Source organism: Monodelphis domestica, chromosome 2 (genome assembly GCF_027887165.1).
Source record: "Monodelphis domestica isolate mMonDom1 chromosome 2, mMonDom1.pri, whole genome shotgun sequence".
In the NCBI taxonomy this organism is placed as follows: domain Eukaryota; kingdom Metazoa; phylum Chordata; class Mammalia; order Didelphimorphia; family Didelphidae; genus Monodelphis; species Monodelphis domestica.
In genome coordinates, this window is record NC_077228.1 from 208,700,266 (window position 1) to 208,720,234 (window position 19,969).

Genomic DNA, 19,969 nt, shown 5'->3' on the forward strand with positions numbered 1-19,969 from the left:
CTGATGAGGAAATTCTTGTGTTATTCTATTACTAGAAGAATTCATGAATCAATTTTTATCCTTATAGTTGGTGTCTCAACTGAGGGCAAGGGGCTGACTTCCCCCCGGTCCTTAGTCTGGGTGAGAAGAACTCCATGTGCTCTGGGAGCTCGTTTGAGACTAATATTTCCCTCTCAAAGGACATGTTAGATTTTTCCTTTCCTCCAAACTCTTAGGTCTGGGTGAAAATGGTTTTTTCCTTTTTAATATTTGTTCTTCTTTAAAATTATCTATTTATTTAGAATTTTTTTCCATGGTTACCTGATTCATGATCTTTCCCTCCTTCCTCCTGTAGCCAACAAGCAATTCCACTGAATTATGCATGTGTCATTATTTGAAATCTATTTCCATATTAATATTTATTCTTTTAAACAGGCTTTTCTAATGTTGCTTGAGTAATATTTTCACTCTTAGAATGTTTTGGACATTTTGTTTTGACATTTTTTTACTTTACTTTCATATTTAGATAAAAAATTTTTTGCTATTTTTGGAAGAATTTTTCTTTTGCTTTTATAATTTTCATGTTTTTGAAATAAATTTATTTATGTCTTTTATTTTTGGTTGCCTGCATTTTGCATTATATCCTTCCCTCATGTCATTCTAAAAAAGCAATTCCTTATAAAAGTAAAAATAATTTTTATAATTTTGAAAGTTCATTTTTGTTCTTTTTAACTTAAATTTTATAATCTGATTTTTAAAAAAAATCTTATTTTGAAATTGGGAGGGGGCATTGCTTTGTTTTGGTCTCCCACATATTCCCTTCAATGCCACTAATCTACTATACTTATATTACAAATATAAATATAAAAGTCTGGTTGCTATTCGATGCTGCTGGCAATCCAATAGATATGTCTTACTGAAATTGTAAGTTTATGTCAATTGTACTATTGATTAGTTATATCCCAGTTGTTGACATATAAATTGTATTCATGCATTGCTTCTGATTGTATTTTTTTTAGTGATTCCATGGTAAGTATTTATGATTCATTGCCTCTATTTTAGTATTCATGACTGTAAGAATTTAAATTTAGGTTTTATGATAAATATGAGAATTCTAAATTAATATTGTGGTCACCAATTTAAAAGTATTACAGTTTAAGTCAAAATGACTTTTAGCAGCTTTATTTACAAAAAGGTGGAAATTGTGAAAGTGGAAAGATGTAGATAGAGAGTCAGAAAGTACTACCTAGCTACAAATATACTAAGTTTAATCCTAATGTCTTCAGACCACAAATGCGAATCCAAAAGTGAATCTCATCAGAATCCAAACTCCTATTTAGGAAGCTGAAATCTGAAGAACCAGGAGATGCTGAAGAATCCACCCAGAACCTTCAGTGCACACAAGGCTAAAACTGCTAAGAATCTCACCAGAACTTACGCTGAATGGAATATCCCACTGAAGCACCAACAAGCACCACTGCAGGATCCAAGGGAAGTGTCTCTTCAAGCACCAAGGCAGGAATGACTCCAAGTCAGAAGATCTGAAGAGAGAAGAAGCAGCCCCAAATTCAGGAAGTTATGACCTTTTTCCTCATCACTTCCTGTCTTCTCTTCACAGGAATCAATCACAGCTTCCAAACTTCCAGGGCTGGGCAGTCCCCTTTGGAGGTGAGAGTTTTTGACTTGTGAACTCTTCCACTTAGTGACTGGTCAAGTGTTAAGTAGGGATGTTTTCAGTTTTTGATTGATTAAACTAAAGGTTGCTTTGGTTATGTTAGAAATAACAAAGAGAGATAATTCTATCTTCACAATCCTCCCTGTGATTCTTTGGGAGACTAGTCTCCCCAATAAATCATTTAAAATAACTAGGTTATACCTCTAAAGATCTTATAGCTAAAGGTGCATATAATATTGCACTTTCTAAGAAACTACAATAGTTGGTGATAAGTGCAAAATAAAAGAAAGAGAGCAAAACCAAGGTTTGCTAGGTACATGGACAAAAAATCAATTAGGGGGCAGTCCCCTTTGGCATAAGAGTTTACATTCAGAATAAACAATATGTTCAACCTCCTTCAATTTAATCAATTGCATCCCAAAGTTCATTCTGGATCTTCTGATGCAGTGTAGGTTTCTTTATGGCACTTTCTCCAAATAGTTCACTTCCTTGATTCAAGGAGTTAGCAAGCTTCTTTTCCTGAAATTTCTCTCAAAAATTTTAAATATTGTATTTTACAAAAATTATACATGACATTACAAGTTTAATGCTTGTAATAGAACAATATTTTTAAAATAGGAAGGCTACATTTGATATGTATCATTGCTTAAGGAGTATTATGGTACACAGAGATGCACTAATATTAGAAGTAAATCTTAGATAAAAGATGAAGAAAATAATGAGAATATTGAAAGAAATTATAAAAGAATCAGTAGACTATATAATAGTTCATAACAGGGTTAGATCAGAAAAATACAGTAAGGATATTCTCTGTGAACTGCCAGGTCCCTTTGAACAATCACAAATTCCCGAACTGGTGATAGAGGAATTTTTCAAGAAATTCAAGTCTTGATGAGAAAAAGGGGTACCTCAATAAAGGAACTGAGAATCAGACTTAAATAAGATATATTGAATTTAAGATGTCTATGGGGCATCCAGTTTTAGATGCCCAATAGACAGATGGAGATATGAGACTAGAGGTTTAGAAAGAGGTTATAGCTGGACAAATACATCTGGAGTCATCTGCATAGAAATTATCATTGAAGCTATGGTTGCTAATGAGTCACCAAGCAAAATATCATAGTGGAAAAAGACAGCGCCTGGTTGGACACCCATGTTTAGTTGGCATGACTTGGATGAAGACAGAACAAATGAGATAGAGAAGTAGCAGTCAGATAGGTAAGAGTAAAACAAGGAGAGAGTAGTGTCCTGAAAATCTAGAGAGGCAAGAATCAAGAAGAAGATGATCAACAGTGTCCAAGACTTCAGAGAGGTCGCAAAGAGTGAAAACTGAGAAAAAGCCATTAGATTTTACAATTAAGAGATAATTAATACTTTTATAGAAAGCAATTTTGGTTGAGTGATGAAGCTGGAATTTAGACTGTAAAGAGTTAAGAAGAAATTAAGAGTAAAACAGTAGAAATACTTGTAAATGGAGTCCTCAAGTTTATCCACAAAAGGGAAGAGACATATAGTGTAATAGGTAGTGGGGATGACTGGATCAAATGAGAATTTTTTTTCTGAGGATGGAGGAGACATGGGTATAGGCAGTAGAGATGGAATGGAATTACTTTTACCTGTTTGTCTTGGAATGGAGAAGGGCTACCTTGTTATGTGAAAGAAAAGGTAGTAAAAGGCATCTGAGTGATGTGAGATGATGAGATAAAAAAGAAACTAATTAAATGACTCAAATTCTTTTCAGTGAAATATGAAGCAAAGTTCTCAGCTGAGAGAATGGAGAGTAAAGGAGCTGCAAGAGATTTGGAAAAGATTTTACAGTGAATCAGATAGTGATTAATCAGGAGGAAAACCCCCAAATTAGGTCACAAGGAGTTGAACACAATGAAATAATTAAACACCAATAAAGGGATTGCCTTGTCACAGTGAGGACCTAGTAGAGATTATGTGACATAAATTTGACATAGTGACCAATTTTTGGATTTGTACAGTATCTGAAAGCAATCAGGTCTGAAAAATCTATGACAAACTAGTTAGCAAAGGCTAGAGAGCCAATATAGAGGTAAAAAGACACCATGGAAAGTAAGTGATATGTTTATCAAATCTATACTGTAATAAATAGGGGAAAACTGTATTTTTTAATCAGCATCAGGTGTAATAGAGCCTGTTGTAGAGATACAGTTAGATTAAAGCAGGTATGCAATAGTCTTATATATATAAACCAAGTGATTCAACTAGTCAGTTGTGAGCTTGAGAAAATCCACTGGTTAATGAAAATGGCGCAAATGTAAGTAGATCATCACAAAGTTACAAAGAAGACTTCTCACTAAGAAAGACCAACCTCAACTAGCTCTTAAAATTTTTTTTTTCATGTATGGGTGACCTAAGCAAAGCAAGGCAGTCATGATAGAAAATGTAGACTCACAAGTATGTGCCTGCAGAAAACTTTTTGAAGGAAGGGATCATAGTCAAAACCAAAAAAGGGATAAAGGAATGGAACCATGACAGACTTATACATGAACACCATCATCAGGATATATTTCTTTTTTATGTTTGTGGATTAAATGATCATACGTATGTTGGATGTAAATGTGAAGACAATGTAGGAGCTAAAGTCTATACAACCAGCATTGGAAAAGAGAGGTAAGATTATCTAAAGAAGTTGCCCTATACTCTGAACACAATAAGTTCCTCATCAATTGTTTATGGGTTCATCTGATATGGACTCAGATGACCAGTGAGGCAATTGGATAGAGTGCTGAACTTGGAGTCAGGAAGATTCATTCACCTTCCTGAATTCAAATCTGGCCTCAGACACTTATTAACTGTGTGACTCTAGGCATGTCACTTAACTCTGTTTGCCTCTTGTCTCCTCATCTGTAAAGTAAGCTAGAGAAGAAAATGGCAAACCACTGTAGTGCCTTTGCCAAGCAAACCCCAAAATGAGGTCACAAAGAGTGAGACAGAGCTGACTAACAACAATCAGAAGCATTATTATATAGTGCTTTAAAGTTTGCAAAGTACTTTATTTATGGTATCTCATTGATCTTCACAACAATCCCATGAGGTGGGTGCTATTATTATCTCCTTTTTACAGATAAAGAAACTGAGGCTGAGGGCAGTCACATAGAAAATGTTCAAGGTCACAGAGTCAGAAAATGAGGCATGATTCAAACTCAAATCTTCCTGACTCTAAATCCAACATTCTAGCCATTATGCCACCTTACTGCTTCTCTATCTTCAGTTTCCGCAACCATAAAACAAGGGGCTTTGGTTAGATGGCAGCTAAGTTTCCTTCTAACTATTTCCATATACACAGTGATCAGAAACATCCAATGAAAATACCTTTATAACCTTTAAAAATGTTTTTGGACAGAAATTATCCATATCTGGGATACCTCAGAATATTCTATAGTACTGGTATTAAAAGGAAAGAAGACACAATGGCTTTGATGTACATTCTGGAGTATTAGCACTAATTGGAACCAATTCCAGTTTACTTAAAATAGTAACCAAATATTAGAAACTACACAGTGGGCCCCAGTACCTACATACTTTGATTATTCATGTAGTCCCATGTTGGCAAAGATGTGGCACATGTGCAGAGCCAGCACTCGGGGAGCTGCACCATTCCCCCTCTTCCCAGTACCCGAGGATATTTTTTGCATGCCCCACCCTTCTGTCCAGCTGCCGAAAGCAAGTACTTTCTTCTTCAGCTTTCTTCCATAATTCAGGGGGTTCACAGACAGCTTGAATTTGCCATCTGGGAACTCAAATTTGTTAAAGGTTCACCAACATTGATACAAGTCTATGGAAGAGAGAGACAAATGATAGTAAACATTGTGAAAGCACACTTCCCCATTCCTACTCCATAACTCAGAAGTATCCAAATTTGACTTTAGTGGTTAGCCAGTACTGGATCAACCATCTATTTGTCATCCTATATCTGTCCTCCCCTTTGTGGCTAAACTCTTTGAGAAAGGCACTCTATCTACACTTTTCTCACTCAGTTCTAAACCCTTTGCAATATGCTTACCAACCTCAGAATTCAACTGAAATTGTTCTCTCCAAAGTTTGTAAGAATCTTTTACTTACCAAATCTAAAGATGATTTTTAAATCCACCGTTCTTGACCTCTTCTGGATATTTTTTCCTCTCTAAAACAGTTATTTCTGGAATTTTTCCTACCTCTATGACTATTCCTTCTTGATCATCTTTGTTAGATCTTCATTCAGGTCAGACCACAGACCATGGCTATCCCTCAAAAGTCTGTCCTGGGTCCATTTCTCTTTTCCTTCCATATGAAGGATTCACAGACCACCAAGGCATCTGTGGATAGATTTCAGGGTGCCTATGAACTTGGATGGGAAAAAAGGATCTCAAGTTCACCCCGCATGGCGAATTATTGAAGGAACAATGGATATTTAACCTGGAAAAGAAGACTGTTGATACCTATTGTCAAGGATTGTCATGTGCAAGAGGGATTAGACTAGTTCTTCATTGGTCTCAGAGGGCAGGACTAGGACTAATAGGCAGACACTCAAAAGAGACAAATTTAGGATTGATTAGGATTTAGGGACAACCGACTAATAATTAGGCATGTACAAAAATAGAATGAGCTGCTTTGAGGAGAAAGATCCCTTTTACTGGAGTTCTTCAAGCACAGACTGAATGACAATTGGTCAAATAAATCACAGAGGGTGATAAAAATATTCAGGGATAGGTTGGACTAAATGGCATCTGATGTTCCTTCTGACTTTGATCTTCTAAGACTCAGCTCAAAACTCAAATATTCTGGGAATCATTTTCAGATTGAATCTACTCTATTACACCCTTACTCCACATCTCTTCAGCCATTCTATTCCATAGTTATTGATAGTATAGTAATTCTGCAAGTAGATATATTTTTCTCAGACCATTTCATCTGTTTACTTTGCCTCTTCAGACTAAATTTTGAGTTCTCCCAGGTAAAATTCTTGAATTTTCCCTTGAAATATCTAGAGCTTCTCCTTTTCACCTCCAGCCTGCCTCAATTTCTTGCCCCTAGTAATTAGATATGCCACTATGTGGTTGGAAACTTATTAAATAAATTATTTTTCTGTATTTTATCTGGAAAAAGGCAACCTACACATTCTAAAGGTCTTGATTTTATTCCTATTCTCAGTGAGAAGCAATATAGGGTGGAGAGTGCTTTCACACTTGAGACTCTCTTAGTGGCTTTAGAGAAACATTGTTCTTAATTGCTGGCAATCTGATATTTGCTACAAATTGTTGAATAAATGTTGAAGTCAGATGTGTACCACCCCATAGGTCATTTGGGAGTTTTCCAAGTGTCTGAATTTAGTTTTAGAAGTCAAGGAATTAGGAGCAGCAACAGCTTCCTTTAGTTCTGTTCACATTTTTCTTACTCTCCACAAGGCAATTCCTAATGATGCACCTACCCCATACCCTGCTTTATTCATTTCCCTAACCAAATCTATTTCCTCCCCTCTCTTTCCTAGGCAATTGCCATCACTGCTCAGGTTAAGCTTACCTTTCCCAAATGCAGCCTAGCTATTACTAATACCAATTTTATCACCTGTCATGTCATGACTAGGTGGTTTGTGCTACTGCTGCCATCTAAGAACACTGGAGGCCAAAATAAAAGAAACCAGCAGCTAAGTTTTCCTTTGGGTAAATTTAGGTGTTCTTAAAACTGAGAAGAAAGAAAGGAAATAGATTATGTCAGTGATGGCAAACCTATGGCACATGTGCCAAAAAAGGGCACACAGAGCCCTGTCTGTGGGCTTGCCTACAGTCACCCACCAGAGTTTGTTACTAGAAAGCCAGAGGGTCTTGGGGTAGAGCTGTTCCGCTCTCCCTCTCCATGAGCCTGAGGACATTACTCACTTCTCCTGTCCCCTCTGCCCAACAGATGGGAGTGCTTCCTCTCTCCCCTCTCTGGGGGTAGGGGGAAGGGGCGGAGGGTATGGTAGGATGGCACAACACTTGGGGGCATGGCTTGGCACTGGGTCTAGGGGTAGGGTGGGAATGGGGCCCAGCACTCTGACTCTAAAAGGTTTGCATCACTGCCCTATATCAATGGAACAAAGAATAGGTAGGGGGCAGTGAGATGGCTCAGTAGATAGACAGGCCAACAGGTTCTGGGTTCATATTTGGCCTCAGAGACATCCTATCTGTGTGATGATGAGCAAGTCACTTAACCTCAATTGCCTAGCCCTTACTACTTTTCTGCCTTAGAACCAGGTATCAATTCCAAGACCGAAGTCAAGGGTTTAGAAAAAAAAAGATTGAGTAGATAGGAAAGAGAGCAAGCAGTATTCTATGCCCCCTAAATTCCATTTAAAATGCTATACCCTCAATATCTCTATCCTTGACCCCACCAAAAGTTTTGCCTTATGACCTGGCATCATGAAAACATGTCTAGTCTTTAAAAGGACAGTTCAGCTCTGCATGTTATCTACTTCAGGAACCAACTAGAATCATGCTCACTTTGATTCCAAAAATCCTATCCATTCACAACCTCACTATTGCTTTGCTGAGAATAAGTCCTTCTGTACCTGACAATATCCAAGCAAAGATTTGTTTAAAAGCAGGAGGAAACTACAGAACCCTTTCAAAAAATAACTGAATGGGGTCATTTTTCCAATTACTATTCAAATGAACATTTACCCAGAATCTGATTTCTTTCAGAGACATGCTGTACAGATTCAATCACTCTCACCACCCTCTTCCCTCCCCCCCATGCCTCCCTTTTTCCACACTGGATCCTTTACCTTATTGTTTACTTAATTACAAATACTGAGTAGTGCTGCTGTGGGCATGCATGTGACTGTTTCACATTCATTTATATTCCTCTTGCCCCATTAGATCATAATCTCCCTGAAAGGACAGACTGAATCTTGCCTTCTCTTTTTTATTTTCCTAGGATATATACATAGTTAAAGCTACTTCTTAGTACTCACTTAGGCCATTATCTCTGCTTTAACATTACTTTCTTTCCTTCCCAATCCTGATCCCATAGTTAGTTCATCTCCACAGTGTCTTTTGCTCTTGAATCCTTTGTTTCTTTGTCCTATTGACATTTATACCTTGCCAGATTTCCAGTATCTGTTTTCTACATTCCCACTCACATATTGTTGAATAGAGCTGAGGGAAGATATGCAATGGAACTGGTTAGGTTCACTACAATTTTATGTTATCTAGCCTTTAGTGGGCCCTCATATAGCAAAGCAATCCTTTTATTTCTCCCTAATTGATTTTTTTATTCTTCTCCCCAAAGGGGCTACTTCAGATCTTCTCTCCTCAAATTTGGCTTACATAGCCCAACCCTCTACCTCCTTTAGCAGAGAACCTTGCCTCATATATTATTATGAAAATAGAAGTAATTCTCTATGAGCTTTCTTTTTTCTTTTCTTCATTTCAAAACTCCTTCATTTCACCCCCCCCAGCTCTTCTTTTATAGAAATCTCCAATAATGAGGTGACATACTTATTATTCTTACATTTGCTTTAATATAGGGATATCTATGATCTTCTTATTCTTATTTTTTGCTTTATTGATAAGTACATGGTTATATTTAAGGACCAAAAGAGTCATCATTTTAAGTATTTGGTTTGTGTAAATTGAAGCACACTGGTGGAGGCTTCCAAGTTGAAGTACAGAATAAGAGGAATGTATTCTCCCTCTCCCTCCCAACAGAGAAACCCCTAGAATCCTGAGAGAATCTGAGTATAGCCCTATGCTGGTACTCCTTTTCTGGGAGCCCAGACCTTCCGATGAGAGGAAGGTTTTAGTGACAGCCTGTCCAGAGAGTGCTTACAAGTCTTATGTAAGAGAAATGAGGTGCTACAGGATGGGCAGTCACCACACATACTTGTGATGTGTGTATATACGTGCATATGGTGGATATGTAGGTATATCATAGAATACATATTTGTACACAAGCATGCGTACGGTTGAGTGATCCTGTGTTGTAGGTAGGTCTGGATGGATTCAAGCTGGTCTGGAGTTTCAGGTTGGGAATGAGAATGAAATACAATACTTGCAGACTACCTGATACTTAACAAAAGGAAATTTACTAAGCTATAGCAAGGAAAGGATGCTCAGCAGGGACTGCACAGTTAAACTTAGCTCCTTGACACTGTGTAGGTCATGTTGTCCTGCAGTCCAGCCTAAAGGAGAGCATTTCTTACCTCCTTGTGGTCTGCCTTTGGTGCTTTGGCCACTAGAAAGTATGTCAATTGCTCACGCCTTAGTTCCTTGGATCAATTAAATATTGAGTATGGTTTCAATAACTTTTAAGAAAAAACTAGCCCATCCTATATATAGAGTAGGTCTTTATCAAAAGCTGGCCACATGACAGGGTCTTCAAAAACCCTGCTCCTACTAAGATTCATAAAACCAGAATAACCAGCTTATGGTCTGCATAAGATTTTTTACTTATAGATGTAATCAATACTATGTAGGACATAGGAAGTAATAGGGGGGAATAGATGATTCATCTGTAAAAATGTTCTTTTACCTTGCCCTGGGTTCCTGTTATAGAAACAAATCTCTTTTAGTCAATCAATAAACATTTATTAAGCTTCTAGTATGTGTCAGACACTGTGTTAAGTGCTGGAATTATTATTATCCTGATTGATCACAAGATCATTCCTGTTATAATTTTATTATACAATAAGCTCTATGAGAGCAGGGATATCTCTTATCAAAACATTTTATCTTCTCCCCAATCTTATAAAATATTCCATACACAATAAGTCCTGAATAAACATTTGTTGAATTATATTTAATTCAATGAATAAGATACTCATTGACTTTATCTTCTCAAAGTACCAAGTATTTCTTGAAATAAGTAATATTCCAAAGTAGCCCATTTGTTTTTACATGTTTAACTAACAGGATCTGAACTCACACGCAACCAGTCTTTTTTTAAAAAATAAAACCTTTACCATCTGCCTTAGAATTGATATTGAGTATTGGTTCCAAGTCAGAAGCATGGTAAAGGATAAGCAATTGAGGTTAAGTGACTTGCCCACAGACATACAACTAGGAAGTGTCTGAGGCCAAATTTGAATCCAGGAGCTGCCATCTCCAGGTCTGGCTTTCTATCCTCTGAGCCACCTAGCTGTTCCAGATCAGTGCTTTTATGAAATATTTTTTAGAGAGTCACAAAAATATACCATTACTCTCTAACCAGAGGACTCACCAGAAAAATGTTTAGGATGCAGGATGTTCTATTAGAAAAAAAAGAATGGAAGAGGGTCAAAGAAGATGGCATAAACTCAACTAAACATTCTTCCCCATAATTCCTCCACAAAGATCTAGAAAATGGACCTGATCAAGTCCTGATTGGGAAAACCAAGAAAAAAATCTCAGTCATTCATTTTTTCAGCTCTGATTGGTATAGAGAGACAGAAAGGTCTATGGACACTGGATATGGAAGTCTAGCCAGGAGTGAGTCACAAAGAGCCTTCTAGAACAGAGACTAAATAAGGGCTACAGTTGTGCACCAGGATAAGAGGTCCAAGACTTACATAAAAGGTTCTGATCTTCAATGACACATGTAAAACTCAGTGGAATTGCTAGTGGGCTATGGGAGGGGGTTGGGAGGAGGAGAGGGAAAGAACATGAATCATGTAAACATGGAAAAATATTCAATTAAAAAAAAAGGTTCTGATCTTGTGCAAATTGCAGGAACAAATGCCAACTGGCAGTTCTGTTACTCATTACCTAGTTCTGGGTCACAAATTCAATGTGAGTCTAAAGAAGAGACCTGGAGTAGGGGTTATAGATCCTAGACTATGTACTGAGCAAGTAACAAGTTCAGAATTAAACGAAATCCCTGTAGTTCTGACTCCTCCCCTCCAGGAAATGAATAGAATCTCTTTTTAAATCCCTAACCCAACCTAAAGTCTGAAGCAGAATAATAAGAGCAGGAATTCCAGATGAAAGAGGAGCTTTCAGGTATATCACTACAAAGCAGCAAAGATTTTCAACTGGCTAATAGTGTAGTGGCTGAGTCCTGCAGCAGTCTACTGGAACTCCATATGGGGCAAGCCCACAGATGTGTTGCTCAGACCAAACTTTGGTAAAGAAAATGTAGAACTCAGACTAGGAGGGCAGCAATTAGATTTCACCCTGTATCAGAACGTTTTGAAAGCACCAAAACTTTGCAGATCCCAGTTGAGCAGTCTCCAAGATCCTGAAATAAAGTAATACTTAATACTCTAAGAAAATAATAACAGGACCCGAGAAGACACAAACACTACTTCGTCTAAACACTTCTTCCAAAAGTATGCAGAGTCCAATTCTAATATAAAGCCCATAGATAGAAATTATGTTGGAAGAATGAACTAACCAAACAAGAATCCTGCCATAAAAAGATATTATGGAGACAGAGATGACCAAGGCACAAATCCAAAAGAAGAGAATGTTCTTCAAACCTCTAAAAGAAAAGCCTCAAAGAAATACATGGTTTGGATTCAAGTTCAACTAAAATCCCTGGAAGGGATCAAGTACAAATTTTTAAAGAGTTTTAAATTATTTTATAAATTAAATAAGAGCACTAGAAGAAAAAAAGAGAAATTAAAGTTACAGGAGAAAGAATGGGAAAGAGAATTAAATAGTCTGGCACAAGAGGAATAAAACAGATGCCATGAAAATTAGCAGGGACCAAATAAAAGTTAGTGACTCCATGAGGAAAGAAATAGTAAAACAAAGCTAAAAGAATGAAAAAAAATAGAAGAAAATGTGAGATATGTCATAACAAAATTAACCTGCCTAGGAAACACATCAGGGAGAAAAAATTTAAGAATCATCAGCCTATCTAAAAGCCATAACACCCTCACCAAAAAAAAAAAAAAAAAGCCTATTTCAAGAAGTCATTAAAGAAAAATCTCTTGATCTAGAGGGTAAAATGAAAATAGAAAGAATCTACTAATGACCTTTTAAAAGAAATCCTTGAATGAGCATTCCCAGGAATATTATATCTAAAATCTAGAGATTTCAGCTCAAAGAAAAAATACTGTAAGCAGACAGAAAAGGAAAGAATCTCATGCAAAACCAATTATGTAGAGTGTAGTTATAGTTCAATAGACAGTCCATTGAATTTGGAGGGAGGACCTGAATTCATATCTTAATTCTGCCTTTTACCACCTATATGACCTTAGACACTTAGCCTTTTTTGATCATTGTTTCCCTGGATGCAAAATAAGGAGGTTGGACTATGCGAATGCTAAGATTTCTTCCAATTTTCAATCCATGATTTGGTGATCCTGTGTAAAATAGAATAACTTGTTTATAGTCTATATAAGTCTATTCTGAAATAAGAAGTGAGATATTGTAAAACCATTCTGAAATGTTAGTAACAAAAACATTAGGTAGTTTTTCATTATTCTAGGTAACCTCTAGGAAGAATCATCACATATAATTTGACTTTGCCCTTTCACCACCATCCTTCCATTCACTATTTGTTGGCTATTATTCAACACAAGAACACACACGTAGCAAAATATCTAATTTACAGGAGGTTGGTTATAGCTAAGAGAGTACATGATGTATTATTATCAGATGTTCATTGTAACAGGATACATCAAATAGAGATTTTTATTGACAGTGAGCCCAGAAATATTAACCAGAGCAACCTTTAAAATACTTATTAATATTGACAAATATTAATTCCCCCTCCTGTAAGAGACCTTTCCTGATTTCCCCTCTCCAGTCCCTTTTCTCTGAAATTATATTCCATTTACCCCATAAATGTCTTATATGTAAATAGTTATTTATATATGTTCTCCTCCATTAGAATGCAAGGCCCTTGAGAGAAAGGATGGTGATTTTGCTTTTCTTTGTATTCCCAGGACTTAACACAGTGCCTTGAACATGGTAAGACCTAATAAATACTTGTTGACTAACCACTTATTTGTTTGCTATTTTTATTTTCACCCAATAGGTCTTTTCAACTTTTATAAACAATACATAGCCCCTAGAATTCATGCTTTATCAGTAATACTATCTTACAACTATGTCTTTTTGTTTTTTTTGTAACTCAGAGTTGGAATCATGTAATAATTGCTGCAGACTCAGAGGTGGGACTCAACAAGAATGTTTATAAGATTCAATATCCATTTAACTTGATCCTGCTGGATCATAAGATCTTGGGACATAGAACTAAGTGGAATAGGATTTATGTTAGGTTCATTTGTTTCAGTTATGTATGACTTCATGATTCCATTTGGGGTTTTCTTGGCAAAGATATTGGAGTGATTTGCCATTTTCTTCTCTAGCTCATTTTATAGATGAGGAAACTGAGGTAAACTGGGTTAAGTGATTTGGCCAGGGTCACCCAGCTAGTAAATGTCTGAGGTCAGATCTAAACTGAGGAAGATGAATCTTACTGACTATAGGTCCAACACTATAGGTCCTAGCTGCCCCTAGAGATCATCTGATCTAGTAATTCTCAAAGTATGTTCTAGGACCCCCTGGAGGTCCCCAAGTTCCTTTCATTGAGTCCATGAAGTTGAAACTATTTTTATAACAATATTAAGATGTTTTCATTTCAGAGAGGCTAGGTTGCTAAGTGGATAGAGAGAGAGCCAGGTCTGGAGGTGAGAAGAGCTGGGTTCAAATTTAACTTCAGTAACTTCATAGCTGTGTGACCCTGGGAAAGTCACTTAACCCCAGTTGTCTATTCCTTATGATCTTCTGCCTTGAAATCAATATACAATATTGATTCTAAAACAGAAGGTAAAGTTTTTTTTAAAAGGTTTTAATTTCTAACATAGTAAATATCAATAGATATAATCCACATAAACAAAATCTCTCTGGGTGAGGGTCTTCAATAATTTTTAACAGTAAAAAGGAATTCTGAGACCAAAAAATGTAAGAACTGCAAATCTAGTCCTATTCTCTCATTTTATAGACTAGTAAACTGATGATCAAAGCAGGTTCAGAGTTTTGTTCAAAGTTATACTGGTAGTAGGGAGCTAGGTAAGACTTGTCTTCCCGAGTTCAAATATGGCCTCACACACTTAGTAGCTGTGTGACCCTGGGCAAGTTACTTAACCCTGTTCACCTCAGTTACTTATTTATAAAATGAGCTGGAGAAGGAAATGGCAAGTCACTCCATGTCTTTACCAAGAAAATCCCAAATGGGGTCATGAAGAGAAAAACGGCATCAACAACATGGATAGGAAGTACCAGGGACTGATTCTATGATTTTAAATCTGATCATCGCCTCACTAGATCACATAGACTTCTCCTAGGTACTGGTTCCTGGGTGAGAGGCAGCATTAGTGCAGAAACAAACACATCTTAGAGACCTAGAGCTAAAATTCTACTGATATCCTTCCCAAAGTGGAAAAATAAGCATATTGAGGCGGTAAACAATGAGGAGACTCAACTGCTAGGACAATGTTACCAAGTCATGCTGATCCTCACCTGTCTCCTCACTCTGTTCTCACAGACAGACTTATAGCAGTTTGTAGAATAGTTCTTACCACCCCCTCCTCCAAAAATAAATCTAGTGAAGCTCATTCTATGCACTTCACTTAAATACCCGAGGCTACCTCAGACCTGGATGCAAATGATGGTGCACTCAGCTGCCTTCATCCCAGACACTCTCAAAAGCTGGTCCATGATGGGAATCTCTTGGAGTCCTTTCACAATCTCCACTGTGTTCAGTTGGTGATCTCGTCTGTATTCCCTTCTTTCTATGCCCTACTATATTTCTCTCACTCATTTTTTGTTGTTAATTGTGTCCAATCTTTGTGATCCCATTTGGAGGTCTTTTTGGTGACGATAATGGCATGGTTTGCTATTTCCTTCTCCAGCACATTTTATAGATGAGGAAACTGACATAAACAGGGTCAAGTGACTTGCCCAGAGTCAGATGGCTAGTAAGTGTCTGAAGCCAAATTTGAACTTAGGTTCAAATTTTGAACTCAAGGCCTTGAGTTCTATCCACTGTGCCATCTAGCTAGACCCTTCTAAATAGTGGAGTAGCCATCAATTTAAGCTGAACTTATGGAGCCCGAGCTCCTTGTTTTACAGATGAAACATTGGTGCAGAGAGACATAAACTGATTGCCAAAGGTCATATCGGCAGTAAGTGGCAGGGTCAGACTTTGAATCCAGATCCCTTTACTTCAAATTCAGTACTCTTTTGATTATACCATTCTGCCACTATCGACATATTTCCAATTGATATGATTAGATGGTTCTAACTAAGCAAACATGATGTTATATGGGGAAGCTGGTTCTGAAGAAATAATGTGGAAAATGCTATAAATGGGTAATTGGCCAAATGCTACTTCAATGAGACATCAAGGAATTGAGACGTGTCATTTAAAGAAAACAGATGCAGATAACTGTCCTTGCATGGAAAAATTTCCATCCTTTTGCTATTGCAAGGATGGTTGTAATGGGAGTGAATGGTTTTAATTCCATTGTGAATGTTTAGGGGTGCTAGGAAATTGACAGAAGGCTGAGGTATGTGGCATTGGGTTGGTTTGAAGCCAACCTGGATAATCTGAGTGCAATGGCATGGAAATGGAGGCAACTGTTGTGGAAAGTATGCCTTTTAGATAAGCATTTCTTCATTACAACAAGAATTAGACATGCAGGTGAGTAGAGAGAATTAGGATCCCTCAGGACCATAGCACTTGCCATCCATCTCCTTTCATGTAGTAACTCGTGGTATGTATGGGAGGTAGGGTCTGTAGCTTGGATGTTAGTGTTACTATATACAACATATTCCAATGAGTAGTGAGCACCAATAAGAGTTACAAGATTACATTCTGTATTAAAACAGTGTAATTCACCCTAGGACTCTGAAAGAGAATACCTGATAAGAAGTAGGGTCATACATGAGGAGGGGGGTAGTATGTAACATATGGTTTTGATATTTTTCTGAAGTAGTTGGTTATATGATATATTGATAATTTTTAAATGACATTGCAAAGGCAAATTTACATGAGATAGAACTATAACATAGAAATAAATTGCTTAATGGTTATAATATATGGATATCTATATATTAGAAATGTGCATGTGTGTGTGCAACACACAAATAAATAATTTGTTTGTGTTGTTGTTCAGATGATCAATTTTTGTAACCCTATAGATCCATGTTGGCAAACCTATGGCAGGTGTGCCAGAGGAGGCTGCTTCCCTCCTCCTCTCTATTGCACCTGAGGACATTTCTCTTATCACCTGTTCCTCTGCCCACCAGCCCAATGGGAGCACTTCCTCCCTCCTCTGCCAGGGGTAAAGTAGGGGGCTCACATGAAGCCTAAGGATTGCAGTTTTGGCACTCAGTCTCTAAAAGGTTTGCCATCATTGCAATAGACCATAGTTTGACAATGCTGTCCATGGGATTTTCTTGACAAAGTTACTCTAGTGGTTTGCCATTTCCTTCACTGTTGGATAAAGGCAAACAGAGGCTAAAGGCAAAAATGATTTGCCCAGGGTCACAGAGATAGTAAGTGTCTGAAGTCTCATTTGAACTCAGGTCTTCCTGATTCTAGATCCAACACTAGATCTACTGGGATCCACAGAATAGATCTATCCACAGGACAGATCCACTGGGTCACCTAGCTGCCCCCATACATAAACATACACATACAGTTGTTGTGTGTGTGTGCATATATGTATGCGTATCTGTGTCACTCTTGTGAGGTAAGTAGTATGATAATGATTTTCCCCATTTAATAGATCAGGAAACTGAGTTCAGAGAAGTGATTGGCCAAAATTATACCACCACCAAGAGTCAAACCTAGGTGCTATTCTTCCAAATTCAGTGTTCTTTCTACCATACCACACCACTCTTATAGATATAAATATAAATGATTCTGAGTATGCAGACTCACAGTGGTTGGGGGTGGGGTGCTCAGTGCTGATTTTTATAGGAGTTAGGGGATGTTGGAGGCGGGAGGCATGATGAGAGGGGGACTGTGAGCTTTTGGAAATAATAGGCAGTTTTATTATTAGTCACTTCTAAATCTGTGTGATTTGTAAACAACTAAAAAAAACCCTAGAAACTGAGAACATATTGGAAATGCATCATCAAAATAATAAAAAATTTTAAGTTCAGTAATTCATATGCTTACAGTTATTTGAAAAGTCAGTGATTGGATTCATGCCAATATTCTAGCAACTTCCTGGATTCTAAGCTCTCCTAGGAGAAGCAAAATGTCCTTGATACCTGATTTTATTTTTTCTTACCTTTCTGCCTTGTGATGCTACTGTATTAAAATGAGGAGAAAATGTTGTGTAGCTATATTTATCAGCTTCTGGCTTTTATATTCCTGCATGTCTGATGAATAGCTTATAAGAGAGTGATTATGCATGATCTATATACCAGTGGAAAATCTATATATGCCACTTAACTCATTATAAAAAAAAATGACTCTAGGCTTTCTAATTGGCCTCTACTTGGGACAGTATCCACATTGCTCCATTAGCTGACTTTAAAATGGCAATTTTTTAGTCTGCTCTTGAAAATGTACTAAAATATACTTTGGATTGATAGTTGCAAAGGACTTTGAAAGAACCCTGCGTTTCAACCATATCAGTACTCCCTTTATTAATACAGATAACAAATCCATTGAATGTGACCTATAGAGCTGAGTCTGTAGAAAGTATGGCGGACCCAATCCATGGCTCCATTTTCCATCCATGTAGAGAAAATTAGAATCAGGTCGGAGAGTATGGAATCAAGTGATCATTTGCCTGGTACTTCCCTGGATTTGGTTTTCCTTAATATCAGGTATATATTCCTACCTATGATCCTTAACCCATCAACCCTTCTTCCCACCTATATCATCTCTTGGACCTAGTATAAATTTAATATGTTTTCTTAACTTAACTTGTTCTCCTTACAACTTGGAACACTGTTTCCAATTCACCTGATGGACTCTCTAATTATTAGCCCATATTATTGCTGTCCTTTGTGAAATGTGACACCAGACCCAAATGGTTCTTAAACAAGGGGAAGGCAGCACTAAGTCTGTATACCAAAGAGATTTTTAAAAATGGGAAAGGACCTATTTGTACAAAAATATTTATAGCTGCCTTTTTGTGGTGGCAAAGAATTGGAAATTGAAGGGATTGTCATTCAATTGGGGAATGGCTAGACAAATTGTGGTAGATGATGGTGAGGGAATACTATTGCGCTATAAGGAATGATGAATAGGATGATTTCAGAAAGAGTTGGAAAGACCTACATGAACTGATGTAGAGTGAAGTGAGCAGAACCACTGTGGAATGATCAAATGTGATACTTAGCTCCTCTCAGCAATACAATGATCCAGAACAATTCTGAGGGACTTAAGACAAATCATGCTCTCCACCTCCAGAGAAAGAACCCTTGGAGTCAGAATGCAGATCAAAGAATGTGATTTATCACTTGTTTATTTGTATATATGTTTTTGGATTTGGGTTTTATGAGATTATTCACTTACCAAAAAATGAACAATATAGAAATGTATTTTGCATGATAATACGTGTATAACCCAAATTTAATTACTTGCCAGTTCAAGGATGGGGGAGGAAGAAGGAAGGGAGACAATTTATATCATATAACTTTGGAAAACTTATGTAGAAATTTGCTATTACATGTAATTAGTAAAAAAAGAATCTAAGAAAAAAGGGGTAAACTTATACTTGCCAGCTTAGTGCCTTCTCACTAAATGCAAATAGTGAAAAATGAGTAAATTCATATATACAAGCAACAAAGCAAACATTAAATCAGATCTCTGTCAATCAGAATTTGCAAAAGAATACACAACAGAAAATGAACTATTTAGCTGGGAGTGAGATACAATCTCAGTTCAGAATAGAAGAGGAACAATTTCACCCCAGGGAGGTCCCCTGTCAGCAGCGACTAGAACTGCCAGCTGCAAAGATCAAGGAACATGATGAAGAGGGCTCCCATACATATCTGAGACAATGAAGGTTCCAGTCGTCTCTTCAAAATGACCTTTCCAAGGCTCACTTATCCAGGTGTGTTACCAAAGTCTTTCTCTAATGTCTGCAACAAACTGAAATAAATCCCTTACATATTGATAAACATTTTCTCTTGTTCAATATTCTCTCAACCTGTCACATAGCACAGCATAGGGCTACCCCTCTGTAAAATTACCCGGGTAGAAATAAGATTACATACATAAAGATTCTATCCAAATTCATTACAGGTCTTTTTGTTCTTATAGTATTTCAGGAGCAATAATGTACAACAGGTGTTGCCCACCATTGTCTCTCATTTTTGCTATGTGATCATCCCACTTTCTTTCTTTGTGATATGTATCCTTCAAGAT